This window comes from Onthophagus taurus, unplaced genomic scaffold (assembly GCF_036711975.1).
Source record: "Onthophagus taurus isolate NC unplaced genomic scaffold, IU_Otau_3.0 ScKx7SY_15, whole genome shotgun sequence".
Lineage (NCBI taxonomy): Eukaryota > Metazoa > Arthropoda > Insecta > Coleoptera > Scarabaeidae > Onthophagus > Onthophagus taurus.
Window position 1 is genome coordinate 5178506 of NW_027248940.1, and position 15467 is coordinate 5193972.

At 34.8% G+C, this 15467-nt stretch overlaps 1 long non-coding RNA gene across 1 annotated transcript; it reads right to left on the minus strand.

Moving 5' to 3' along the window:
- Positions 1-659: 659 nt before the first annotated feature.
- On the minus strand, positions 660-1288 carry LOC139432459 (uncharacterized). Its single transcript, XR_011642223.1, has 3 exons — positions 1100-1288; positions 886-1041; positions 660-831 (listed from the first exon to the last, which is right to left on the minus strand). It is a non-coding gene; the product is annotated as an uncharacterized lncRNA (long non-coding RNA).
- Positions 1289-15467: the final 14179 nt, after the last annotated feature.

Consider the following 15467-nt stretch of genomic DNA (forward strand, 5'->3'; position numbering starts at 1 on the left):
GAATATAATAATGAAAGACAAAGACAATACATTGGAAACCAACCAGAGTAGTAGAACAAACTGAACATCCTAGGTCATATATAGTTGAGGATGAAGGAGGAAGGAAATATAGAAGGAATAAAATGCATTTGAGGAAGTCCATTAATAAATATACCAGAAAAGACGAACATGATGACATTCAAACTGGAAATGAAAACACAGTTAGTAAAAATAATGACGAGGATCATGTTACTCAGGAGAAAGGAGAAGAGACAGAAAGGGGAAGACAGAACACACAGGATCAGGAGAGTGTACGAACTAGGTCAGGAAGAGAAATAAGGAAACCTGATTGGTTTAAAGATTACGTATAAGAATAAATAAATACACAAATATAAAACAAAAAGGGGAGATGTTGGGTGTTTGAGTTATGGTTACTTTTTATAATAAGAGGTTGGTAATATGAGAGCGTGACATCAGCAAAAATGGCATCACGATGACCACGCGTAACAGGTAACAGATCAGAGTGGGCATTGCTAATAAGAAGTTAGTATAATAATAATTGTTAGTAAGAAGTAAGAACGTTATTAGTTGTATGAATATTGTTAATGTAATAATAGTGAAGAATATAAATATAATAAGTAACGGTGTTGAAGTTTAATTAAATAAACGAAGAATTAAACAAGCTAAGATGCTACAGCTAAGTAAAGTTGTAGAATGAAACCTATTTTCTTCGTATTCTGTTGTGTTCTAAATGTGTTTGTCTACATAAATTATTTTTAAGCATTAAAACCACAGTGCTTTTAACAATTATTTTCTTAATACTGTATAAAAAGAATACGACATTCGCAAAATCTGGAAAACGTAAGTTTAATTTAGTATAATCTTTAAGTAAGTAAAATAACTTACCTTAACTAAAAGTGGTAAAGATAATTCAACAAATTTCGAAGCGGTGAAAACAACTGGATTGTTCATTCGTAATATGTTTATAATCATCATACTTTTCAATGATTTACTCACCGAAAACCATTCATTTTGGTAAATAGCAAACGGTATCTCTGAAAACTAAACAACAAAGTGTCCTAATCTTGTATCAGTTTAAGTTAATCATTTTGATATTTACAGCCATAGATGTATTTTGAGCAAAAATGCAGTAAATCGAGAGTTGGGTCGCCAAAGCAAAATAAACTTGGAGTTGAACGAAAAACGCCGCGCTATAAGCTTCAAGCTAAAATATTACAATAATTAATAACTAAATTATAATCTAAAAGATAAAGCGAGAATTTAAACACTTACATTTGTTGTCATAAATAGGCAACACATCAAATTAAATAATGAAAATATAACTTGTACAAAAGCGATGTGTTGAAAAATACTTTCAATGTCGCTTGAAATTCTGCCAAAATCAAGAAAATATAAGCTGTGAAATAAAATTAGATATATAATTTACCTTAATAATCTTTGTAACGACTTTGTTAATTCTTTCATATCAAGATTAATTCTATTTTCCAATTCCGGATTTAATTTGTCGTACAATAAACTGTAATCTTTGGGTAAATCACTATTTCTTAAAGAACGAGCTACATTTGTTGCAAAGAGATCTCGTAGAACTTTAACGTCGATATATAAATGAAGGAGTGAAATTACAAAAAATGTATCGCAAGCTAAAAAAAGAATGAAAAGAAAATTAATACCCAAAACAAATTTTTTAAAACATAACCCAACCAATTATGAAATTGTATTTGGAAGTAAAAAATGTTTAGTGAGTTAGTTCTCCTGAACTAACAAATATGTTGAATAGCAGAAGAGGGAATGCTGACCCTTGTGGCACTTCTTCTATCGTGGTCTAGATTGTAGAAGGTGATGTTCAACTTTTGAATTGAAGTCCATGAAGGAATATTGTCTCAATGTATTTCGAGCGATTAAATCTTTTTGAGATATGCTCAACGAGACAAAGGAACTGTAGGATGGTGCAGTGAAGGGGTCGCACTCCAAATTGTTGTTAACATTTAGACAAGATAGGAATTGATTATAAAAATTTATGGATTTAGTTATGTAAGAGTTTAGCCAGAACATTAAAATCTTTAAAAATTGGAACGCGTGTTATATCTCAAATTAAAATCCAAATATTCTTCTTATAAACACCTAGGCTTACATCCTGTGTTTCATGGGCCTCCTTTCCTGCCTTGACAGCTTTCTAGGCAAATTCCTTTCCTGAAATTACATTAAGGCACGTTTACACTGCGTGTTGAATAATTATACGAAATGGCGGATATAGAGGACGTTTTGAAACGACTTACAGATGGCCTTACAACAATGCATGCACCAAATTCAAACCAACGTACAAATTTCGGAGGAAACAATCCCCAACCGTATGACGAAAACAATGAAGACTTCAACTGTTATTTACAGCGGCTCGATAATAATAATAATAATAATAATAATACAAAATCATACGAACAGCTGATTAAACTTTTACGAGATTACCTATCCTCACAAGTCAGCATTATCGCTGAACAATACAAATTTAATACACGGTTACAAGGCGAAGACGAATCAATTCAGTGTTATGTGGCTGAATTACGAAAATTAACAATAAATTGCGAATTTACGTACGAAAAATGTAAGGCTTCTACGAACGAAACGCATCTACGAGCTCAATTTATTCGAGGAGTGAGAGATGCTGAGATCCGTGAAAGATTATTACAACAAAAAGATCCGAAATTCGAAGATGTGCAAATCGCCCAATCAATGGAAATCTCTAGAAAAGAATCTAGTTTAATGCAACCCCAACAAAGTCAAGTAAATGCAATCTGAAAAAATTCGTACAAAAATAATAAGGTTTCCAAATTACTAGGGAAATGTTTTCGATGTGGAAAAACCAACCACAAAGCAAGGAATTGTCCCTACAAAACTTTAAATTGCTTAAATTGCAAAAAGGAAGGTCATTTACAAACTGTTTGTATACAAAAAAAAAACAAGAAGAAAAGCGATTAAAAGCAAGTAAAAGTGGACAGCAGTGGATCAGAAGATACAAATCCTGAAGAAGAAGAAGGGGAGGGTGAGGATCACAATATGGTGAACCAATTGCAACTAAATTCAATATCCGTGGAGAAGATAATGCTACCAATTCAAATAAATGGAAAAAATGCGATATGGAATTGGACACTGGTGCTGCGGTTTCTACAATGTCAAATTTACAGTTTAAGAAACTTTGTCCGGGTATACAGTTACAACCAACGAAGGTACAGTTACACACCTACGCTGGCGAAATCATTAAACCGATTGGTAAAGCAAAAGTACCAATACAATACAAGAACTATGCTACGACTGGTCAAGTTTACATTTTGAAGAAACATGTCGATGCCATATTTGGAAGAAGTTGGCTCTAACAAGTGTTTGGGCAACATTGGATAGAGAAAATTCCCACAGATCCAAAAGAAGTATGAGCAATAGATATGCATACAACTTTGAGAGACACTCAAGATGAGTTACAAGAAATATTACAAGAATTTAAGGATGTCCTGAACTTGGACGAATTCCGAATTACACTTATAAATACAAATTAGAGAAGGAAGAGACACAACCAATTTTTCACAAGCCAAGGCAAATGCCATATGCACTTAAACAACAAGTGGAAGAGGAACTACAACGCTTGGAAAAAGCAAGGGTTATAGAGAAGATGGACTACGCTCAGTGGGGTACGGCTTTAGTGCCTGTTCGAAAGAAAAATGGAGAAATCCGTTTGTGTGCCGCTTATAACACCACCATTAATAATGTAATAGAAGAGAATTGTTATCCGATACATCGAGTTGAAGATTTATTGCATAAATTAAATGGAGGAAAATATTTTTACACGCTAGATGGACAGAATGCATACCTGCACATGAAAGTTGACAAGAAGAGTGCTGAGATGCAAGCGATCTCGACACATAAAGGAATCTATAAAGTCAAAAACCGCTCCAGCAGCCTGGCAACGGTTTATGGACCAGGTTTTGCGAGAAGCGTACGGTGCTGCATGTTTTTTCGACGACATTGCAATCCAAGGAAGAACCAAGGAGCAACTTTTAGTACGGCTAAGAGAGGTATTAGAAAGACTGACATTAAATGGTCTTCACCTCAATAAAGAGAAGTGCAAGTTTTTTTGAATCGAAGATATCATACTTAGGTCATTATATTGATGAACATGGTTTATATACTTCATCCGACAAAATTGAGGCAATCGTTAAAAGTCCAACACCTACTAATGTGAGCAAGACTAGAAGTTTCTTAGGCTTAGTGCACTATTATCAGCGATTCATACGGAATATGTCATCAAAACTACAACCAATATATGATTTATTGAAGAAGAACACGAGTTTTAAGTGGACCAAGAATTGTCAGAAATCATTTCAAAAGGATCTAGTGAGTTCAAGAATTTTAATGCCTTTCAACGATAAATTGTAATATCTCACACCTCGTCTGACGGACAAGAAAGACCTATCGCATCCAGATCACTTAGCTCAGCTGAGAAAAATTATAGTCAGTTAGACCGAGAAGCTACTACTATATTTTGGGCATTGAAGAAATTTTTTGTCTATTGTTATGGTAGAAAGTTTACTTTAATTACCGACAATCAACCATTAGCTAGAATATTTCATGAAGGAAAAGACTTACCACCAACTTCAACTATACGATTACTGCACTACGCCAATTATATTTCTGGTTTTAATTACGAACTCAAGCATCGTAGATCACAATTACACCCAAATGCAGATTACTTATCAAGATCTACAATTCTGACCAATGATAAGAATAAATCTGTGGATTCAGCTGAAATGTTTCTAATAAATCAACTAGCAATACTACCAATAAGTCATGAAGAAACGAAGAAGGATATCCTTAAACAAATTTATTGCGGGGTACAGGGAGATAGTGAATTTCAGTTACCATATGGAAAAATTACTGACTTTTGAGTCCAAGACGGATGTTTGCTAAAACGTATCCGAATAGCAATTCCTAAGGCATTGCGTAGGAATATATTGGACGAGTTACACTCAACACATGTGTATGAAGGCGTTAGCAAGAAGCCATGTGTGGTGGCCGAGGATTGATAAAGATATTGAAGAACTGGCACACGCTTGTATTCAATGCGCAGAAACAGGAAATGACCCAATATAAGTAATTGTACATCCCTGGGAGAATGCAGTTAAACCTTGGCAGAGAGTCCACGTCGACTGTCTTGGACCTTTCCATGGAAGATACATTTTTGTGTTAGTAGATGCCTACACAAAGTGGATCGAAGCGTTTCCAACAAAGACGATAACTTCAACTAAAACTATAGAGATGCTAAGGGAGATCTTTGCTAGATTTGGACTGCCTTATATATTGGTTTCTGATAATGGAACTAATTTCAAATCAAGAGAATTCGAAGAATTTCTAAAATCAAATGGTATTGTTCATAAAGTCACCGCTCCTTACCATACTGCTACCAATGGACAAGCGGAGATAGAAATAGCAAATACTTACAACTCGCACACACATACTCACTTACTGACATTGGCGTCAATTGATACACATCGTACAGAAAGTTTTATATTTATAATAACTGAATAAAATAGTTTGTTAACCATTCATCAGTGTAATAATTTCCCAAAGTTACAACACGTGAAAAAGAAGAAAGCAGAACTAGAACTAAAATATAGGACAATCAACTTAAAACGTTCTGTAAGAAAATTACTTTATATGTGTTGTTTGGAGCCACACAAAAACTTACTGCTATAAAAATGTGCGCTGTGTTAAATGAGCTTGTAAACACTGGACCAGCGAATGCACTAAAGCCAAAGAAACTCCGGCTAAATAATAATAATAATAATAACTTTTTTGCCCAGCAAATAAAAGTAAATATAAAATAGAAAAATAATATAATAAAATAAAAATTAATAATGCATGAAAGCAAATCGCGAGGTGCCGGTTCAGGAAGTTAAAGTTTAACCCCTATTCTTCCACCAGAAACCTCAAAAAATATAAAGAAAAACAAAATTAACATTAAATTTTACAGAAAAAAAAAACAAAAATATGCACGAAAACAACAACAAAAAAAAACTTAAATCAATAACAAATAATTAATATTACAAAACTTATGAATTATAATTCCGTGACGTGCGCGAGGCAATTAGATAAAGGAATACCCCGCAACAAAGAATCATTCTGATTAAAAAGTATTCTATTAAACAACCGAGACCTGAACGAATCAATTTCAATATATCTCTCAGTCGCAGAAATACAATTGTAGGATTTATAAATGTGGTAAGCGAAGCATCTTTCAAATAAAGATGTTCTCTGGGCCGGTAGCGCGATATGGAAACAACACCTTGTCGAGCGATCATGGACAGTACTTCCAAATTTAACCCTCTTAAACAAGTAATCGGGAATCTTCCATAACATTAATTTATGGTAAGAAACCAACGTTTGGAGCTCTCTTCTGTTTTTCATAGACAACCACCCAGCTTCAACTAACTTATGATCAATTCTATCAAATTTTCGGTTGCCATAAATGAACCGTAGGCAACAATTTTGTATTTTTTGAATTCTATTTGAATCAAAAGTAGTTAAGGCTGGATGATAAACTGGTACCATATAATTAAACTGAGACAAAATTAGCCACCAACTTCTTCCTTTCCTCATCTGCTTCCAATAACAAGTATCTAGGCAGCCCCTCCATAATTATGTCCCTGTACCTTTCGTTATACCTTCCCTCTTTTATTTGTGTCCTTCTTTCCAGTCTCTGCACATCTCGGTCCCTATCTCTCAACTCCCTCCACATCTCCCTACCCACCCTTCGTCTACTATTTATCTCAGTTACCGAGTAGCCCGCTCGTCTATAATAGTTGTCTCTGTCTCCTTTCCCATATCTAATCTTTCCCTCTCTAATTTCCCTCCAACACTCCCCCAAGATCCCGCAGTTTGGCCTCCCTTCTATTCTTTCTTCATATTTCACTGCCCGCCTCCACTCTGACCTTATCCACCTTTACCTCTTCCCTCACTATATACCCCGGTGTTTCTCTCGCCACCCCAAGCACCCATTTCCAATATATAGCTTGCACGTCCTCCAGCATTGCCTGCTCTCTCCATCCCCATACCTCTGCCCCATACATCATCACACTGCTAACCAGACCTTCAAACATAATCTTCCTCGCTGCCACATTCCTTCCAAAGACTCTCTTGCCCCAACCCCATACTTGTCCCATCACCTTATTCGCCTTTTTTGCCATAGCTATCACATGCGACCCCTCCCTGTTGTCCTCCCTAAACACATACCCTAAGTAAGTATACTCCCTAACCTCCGATCTCTTTTCCCTCCCATCTCCAGTTTTCTGTTCTTTTTCTCCCACCCTCACAAAACTTCATCATCCTTGTCTTCCCCACATTCACTTCCAGCCCCTTACCCCTAAAATATCTTTTCAATGTCTTTATCATATCCTTCATCTCCGCCGCTTCTCTCGCCATGACCACGATGTCATCCGCGTATGCTAACATATGCACCTTTCTACCTCCCACCACCAACCCTCCCATTTGCCCCTTTCCCAATCTATCCTCCAGGTCCGCCGCATACAGTGCAAACAGACTTGGGTTCAGCGGACATCCCTGTCTCAGTCCCTTCGTCGTCCAGAACACGTCGCTCAGCTTATCTCTCACTTTTATCCTAGCCATAGTCTCCATGTATATTTCCTTCACTCTCGCAGTTAGGTGTTCCGTGATCCCCCTCCTCCCCATCTCCTCCCACAACTTTCCCCTATCCACCTTATCAAAAGCCGCCTTCAAATCTATAAACAGGGCGTACAGTTTCCCTCCCTTCTTATCCAGCTCTCTATCTGCCAGATGCTTCAACACGTACACGTTGTCGATTGCTCCCCTTCCCTTCCGAAAGCCTGCCTGCCCATACGGCAAAATTACCCCCTACTCCATCTCCTCCTCCAGTCTTCCCAGCAGTATCTTCGTGTATACCTTGTATGCCGAGTCTAGTAGGTTAATTCACCTGTAGCTCTCTACCCTTCCCTTATTACCCTTTTTATATACTGGGCAAATTACCCCCACTTTCCATCCCTCCGGAATCCCACCCCCGCTCTATACGCTATTCATCCCCTCCAACAACTTCACTCTCACCACCCTTGATGCTTCCAACCATGCCTCGTTCTGGATCCCATGTTCCCCTGGCGCCTTTCCCTTCATCAATCCCCTAAGCACTACTTCCATCTCCTCTTCTGCTGTCTCCTCTCCCCCATCACCCTCATAGCCTCCCAAACCCGTTAGCCTCGTTTCAACCCCTCCCAATAATCCCATAAAGTAACTTTTCCATTCTGTCATGTGTATTTCGCTGGTTATCCTCTCCCTACCCTTTTTTCTCTTTTTCAGATACCTCCAGATCACTAACTAATAAATACACTAACTGGAATCTATTTCAACAAACATTAGATTGAACCATAACACCTATTTTAATACCAAAGCCTAAATCTAACATATGTATATTTTAAATTCATTAGAGATAAAATTGAAGATTCCTAGTGATAAAACTAAATTAAATCAAATAACAGACAAATTAAGATCATTAATAATAATAATAATAGTTATTTATTGTATAAGTGTTTTAGACAGCATTTTATTCACGCAAGAATGTTTAATTTTCGTTTAATTTTTTTAAGTGAATAAAATGCATCTAAAACACGCATGCAATACAACGTTTTATCCACAATCACACTCATTTTGAATCAGAATCGCTAAAATTTCATCTGATGTTATCAAAAAATGATTTGATATTTCACTCTGACAGCGGCTGTCACCACAAAAATCATTGCAATTAACTAAAAAAACATTGGGAGGTGTTGAATTGTTGCAATAGCAAACCAGCTTGTAAAATATTACAAGCTGGTTATTAATGCAAAGGAAGTAAAATATGACAAATCGAAGAATGAAATGTCTATTAATATAAATGTTAATATAAATAATAAACAGGATGTAATTGATTTAAGATTGTATTTTTCATTATTTCACTATTGAAATAACGTAACTTTATTCAACTAGTGGATAAAGTGGTACTTTATACGATTCATAAGTGTGGATAAAACTTCAATTATAAGGTGATTGTGAATAATAGTATATTATTATATGAGCATATAATGAGGGCTATTATTCACGAAGGTTAAGTTTATGTCACGAGCGTAGCGAGTGGCATAATTAACCTGAGTGAATAATAGCTCATTATATGCGAGTAGAATACTATACTTTGTCCACGACTATTGAAATTGATTCCATAAATTTATTTTTTAAATAAATTTTTGAATAAAGGTTAAACGTCAATGTGACACAAATTCAATGTTACTAACTGTAACCAACTGCACAACAATTTGTCAAAATTAAGTGTCAGTTTTATAAAACGTCGTTTTCTTTACGAAAATTAATTAATTTATGCTTAAATCATACGAAAAAACGAATTTGTTTAGGTTTTTTTAATGTCAAACATTTAGAAACTCCTAAAAAATTGAATTAAATTGACGTTTTTTGAACTTTTAACGTTTCAAATAATTATTATTAGTCTGGTCAAGATGGCTACCCGTGAATAATGATTATTATTCACCGCTATTATTCACTCCGTGAAAAATGACTACCATTTTCTTTTAGAAAACTCATTCATAAGGTATATATTATAAGGTAGTCGTGGACAAACATATTTATTGACTCAGAGAAAACTACAAAAATAAAAATTTAAAGAAATTACAGAATAAATTCTGAGCCAAAAAGGATCGAATCAGTCTTACCATAAGTAACAGTGTTTTCCATCGATCCTTTTTTACGAGAGAAAAACAAAAAGTAAATGTGTAATGAAAAAAAAAAAGAACAAGCTCAAATGAAATACAAATACAAGGCCTAAAACTGATTATTATTGAAAAGAAGAAGTTGTTTATGACAACTATTCCCCTACAAAATATTTGAAAAGGTCAACCCGCTGCCGTCACTTGCCGAGCCAGCAAGTGCTCCTTAAGTTTACTAGACACAACATAAGAGTAGGATCAGGGCAGCATCAATGCATGAATTGTAAAGAGCATCGCCAAAATTGAAAACAGAGAGCACTAGTGCTTCACATAAGTGAGCTCTAAGTCGGCGGTGTAGCATATGTCAATTGTTATAAAGCAGCTTCAAAGTGCAATATGCCGAATTAACAAGCGTACTACTATATTTTTTGAACATCAGGCGAGAGTCCATAATAACACCAAGATTGCGAGTTTCAAAGGAAGTTGGTAGAGTAGCGCCTTGCAGAACCAGATGAAAATTGTTTGACAAAGGTAAGACATCCATCAATCTGCCACCGCTGGGCCTAAAAATAACCACTGAGGATTTGGAAGAATTTGGCATAAACTGCTAAATTGTCCAAGTCAGTATTTATCCTATGCACTGCGAAATTCACTTCATCAGATTTAAAGCTATAATATATTTGAGTATTGTCAGCGTACATATAATAATCACAATATTTTAAGCAGGAGCACAGCTGAAACGTATAAATCAGGTACAATAAAGGCCCGAGAACAAAACCTTGAGGTACACCCGACACAACACTCAAAAAATCTGAGTATGAACCATCATGGGTCACGCACTGAAATCGATTACAAAGGTAACATTTGAGCAAAGAGATGGCTGAATCAGATAACCCTATATAATGTAAGATCGAAAATAAAGGTTCGTGATGTAACGTGTCGAATGCTTTTGAAAAGTCCAATAAGACAAGTGCAGTGAGACATCCATGGACTACTTTCCTCAATATGTCGTCAGTGACATTAAGAAGTGCGGTGGTACAATTGAAGCCAGGGCGGAACTCAGACTATTTAGGTGGAAGGATATTATTTTCAGTGACAAAAGCTCTTAGCCTTTCGGCAATCAGCTTTTCTAAGATTTTTGATAGAATGGGTAAAATACTGATGGGCCTAATATCGTTCAAAACCGAAGGGTCTTTATTTTTTGGGATAGGCATTATCACAGCAATCTTCCATTGGTCAGGAAACATGGAAAATTCCAAACAAAAATTCATGATGTGATATAGGTAAGGAAGAATTGTTGGACAACATAGTACTAGCTTTTTTTTACTAATTTTATCGTTACCAATAGATACAGCTTTAATGGAAATTATTAACTGAGCAGTCGCCTCTTCCGATGTCAAGGCAAAATTTAGAGGTGCAGTGACAGACAATATTTGATGATTGTTATAGAAATCCGGCAAATCACGATCACCCAAGGAATTAATCTGTGTCGGTTGAAAATTACAATTCATTTGATTAGGTTACCCAAAGTGTCCGAAATGTTTTGACGTCTGATAGGAGTCGAGAATCATTTCCAGCAAATAGACGAGTTGGTAAAATTTCTCAGAGATTTATAATATTCGAAATGATGTGGACTTTTAGTTTTTTTTAAACTTTAGGTAAGCTTTATCTCGAAGTCTCATTAACATTCTGACATTATCAGTAACACCATGGCAATAATGTCTTACGGATAGTAACTCTACGAAAGGGGGCAAGTATATTAAAGATATTGAGAATGTGATTATTAAAAAATTCTACTGTCGCATTAATATTTTTAAAGTAAACAAGTTCCAACCACGGTATTGCATTCAAATCAGAAGTGAATTTGTTCAGATCAAAGTTCTTGTAAGCTCGATATGTAATCATTTTAGGTTGTGTAGCTTGAGAACAAGGTATATTGACAGTGATCAGAAATGTCATGTATCGTAACCACACCTGAGTCAATGACCGGGGCATCAATATTTGTAACAATATAGTCTATTAGCGCAGCTGAGGTTGCCGTAATTCCTGTAGGAGTTGTTATAACTTGTTGCAAGTCAAACTGCTCTAAAATGGAAACAAACCGATTACCGTATGTACCATTGATGTCAAGCCCGTTGAAGTTAAAATCTCCAAGACGAATAAAATCTTGCGATTGTGGCACGAAATATGACAGAACGTCCTGAAATTGAGACAAAAACTCATTGTTGCTTCCACCAGGTCTGTATACTACACCAGGCAATCTGTATTAACAGATTGCCACAAACAAAATAATATTCAAAATTACTTAAATGATCTTATTAATGATGCCAGTTCTTTGTGGAAGCCAACAAGAAACCTTAAAGTTCCGAAAACGCATACACCTCCAATACGAAATAGTAGTAGAGCAGAGTAATATACCATGTGTACGAATGAAAGAACTTTATTATGAAATACAAAAACTAAACTTAAAGAAATCATCAGACTATGACCTAATTAATGGAGAAACTTTGAAACATACACCAAAATGGCGATTACAAAACTATTATACATAATTAATGCTGCTTGTAAGGAGAAATACTTCCTAAGTATATGGAAAGTTGCTGCAATAACAATGATACCAAAACCTGGTATATCCCCCACAGATGCTGTATCATATAGGCTAATCTCATTATTACTCTTACTATCAAAACTATTTGAAAAATTACTATTAAAAAAACTAAAAGCTGTTATAGAAGAAAAAGCCCTAATACTACACATCAATTTGGGTTTCGGAAAAAACATGCAAAAATAGATCAAGTGCATAGAATAACGAATACTCTCAAAGTAGCAATGGAAGAAAATAAAGTATTTTTGAATGTTGCACAAGCTTTCGACAAAGTCTGTGTAGTTGGTTTAAATTACAAATAGACCAAATACTACCATCAATGTATAGTCAACTATTAAAATCGTATCATTCTGATCGATATATTAGAATAAAATACGAAAATGCTTATTGACCATTACATTAAATACAAGCCGGCGTTCCTCAAGGAAGTGTGCTTGGCCCAACACTGTACTTACTCTACATCTACACACTACCAACTACACTCGCGGGTGACACAGCGATCTTGGCTGTTGCAGAAAGTGAAGTGGTTGCAGCAAATAAGTTACAATACATAAACTTTACTTATAAGAAAGTAAACTATGTCCCAATACACATAAATGGCAATGCAATTCTTTACGTCAACACCGCAAAATATCTTGGTTTGATTCTGGATGCTACACTCAACTAGAAAGCTCACGTCAAGAAACAACGTGAAGAACTTGATATCAATTTAGACACCTATATTGGCATAAAATCCACGTTATCATTAAGAAACAAGTTGCTAATATACAAGCAAGTATTAAAACCAAAATGGACATATAGAAGCCAACTGTGGGGTTGTACCACACAGTTTGCAAGACAAATGCAAGTCTGATTCAAAGATTCCAGAACAAAGTACTAAGGTGCATAGTGAATGCACCCTGGTATATAAGAAACATCGAACTCCATGGCGACATGGAAGTAGCATCGGTGTCATCAGAAATTGCATCATTCGCATCTAAACATGAGAATAGAATGCATGTTTATCCCAACATCGGCCATGCAGCTTCTCGACAACGAGGATGTCCTGTGCCGCCTTCAGAGGATGAACCTGTTCGATTTAATGACCTAGTACCCTAGTCGATTCAAATGCGAGCAATTGTGCCCAATTATAACAACAACAGACTACAACTCTAAAAATATGGCAATATTTATCTATATTAAGTGTAAAGCATGCCAGAGACACGTTCTGCAAAAAAAAAATATTTCTGTGACAACCAGGAGGAAAACGCATGAGTAGACTAAGAGCAAGATGAGGAATTAACGTGGACAGAGACACACAGGAGATTCTCGGGATGAGAAGCTGGAGGCGAAACATTGAGTAGGACAAAGCTCGATTTGGGCTGTAGCGCAAATGAAGGAGATGAAGAAGATCAGTTACATTTATTAATTTAAGTTTTTATCCAACAATTTATTAGTATTAATATTTTCAATGATGATTAAAATTTCTTTTTTGACATGAAAGTAGAAATTGTTCTAAACCAAGCATAACATTTTCTAAGATCCTGCAAAACAATTATTTTAATTTTTCTCCAAATATTTTTTTATATTATTTTACTTCAGTCAGTGAAGGGTAAGACACAATACCCAACATCCCGAATTTGATGTTAAAAGTACGTTGACTTAAACACAAGAAAATCAAAACGTCCTTTTTAAGTTTAACATCCGCATCATACCAATTCATATCATAAATAGCTTCCGTTAAAGAAACGTTCTAAAATTAAAAAGATTAATTTCTTATCTCGTAGTATATTTATTTAATTACCGCATCAATAATACGTTGTCCAATTGAATTAAGTATCATCAAAGATAATAAGCATGAGATCTTGATACAAAAAACAAATATATCGAATCGCTTAAAAATATGACATAAATGATAACCAAAGTAAACTCTAAAGTAACTAAAATAATGAACCCAACACTACAAATTCGTTGTAGCACAATTAGTTTTCCAAAAACTTTATAAACAAAATTAAACAATCCAAAAATTTCTTGATGATACCTCATAACTCGGCCGAATTGTATGTTTTCTTTATCCCCAATTTTAAATTTAATTTGATTTATTAACAAATTAATATGTCTTAAACGAATTATAATCAGTTCAAACGCGTACGCAGAGGTAGCTATCGCTCCTATAACCAAATTCGAAACTGCAACGAAGAAAAACATTTCGCGTACAACCAAAAATCCTTCAAGCCATGGTTGGAGTTTATAGGGAGTATAATATTCCAAATATAAATAACAGCTGTTTGGAGTGTTATTAAAACATTTTTTCCTTAACAACATCACGTTCCATAAAATTATATATGAGTACGGTGTGAGATAATAGACATATTTGAAACAATATTTAACGAAATTATCGACAAAACGAAGCTCGGTTGGAACTCCAAAACGATTAAAATCGCTTAAATCATTCATTACGTTTATCATTTTACTCCTTTTGTTACTAATTAATAAAGCTGCCACTACAAAATTTATGTACATTATAAAGGCGAAGATGTCGAACAAATATAAATAAAAATCTGTTTGAGTATCTTAAAAAAATATTATTACATTTAAGTCTAGATTTTTTTATCGAAGACTTACCCATAAATTTTTGTATGATGGGATAAATAGTCCAGATTAAAGTTAAAATAATACTTAATATGATCCTGTTTTTATAAACTGGTTGAAGTGGAGATGCTTGAATTTGATCAAGAAAATGTTGTATTTTTAAAAAACCCAAGGTTTTAACCCACATCTTGTTTAAACTGCGCTTAAAAGCAAAATGAATGTGAATCAAGCGATCGAGTCGTTTTTAAAGAATCTGTCCTTAATGGATTGCGATCTGATGATGACGAATTAAAAATTAACTATTAAATGGTTTTTAAATCGATTTTTTTGAGGTACACTTTAATGATTCGAAAAAAATATTAAATTGACAACAATATAATGATTTTTAACTTTTATAACTATAATGATTAACTAAGTAAAAAAAAAACACTACTTCAAGATTACCAAAAATTGAATAACAATAATTCACTTTATTGTCCAACAAAGATCAATTACAGGACAATATTACAAGAAAAAAGAAATAGCAA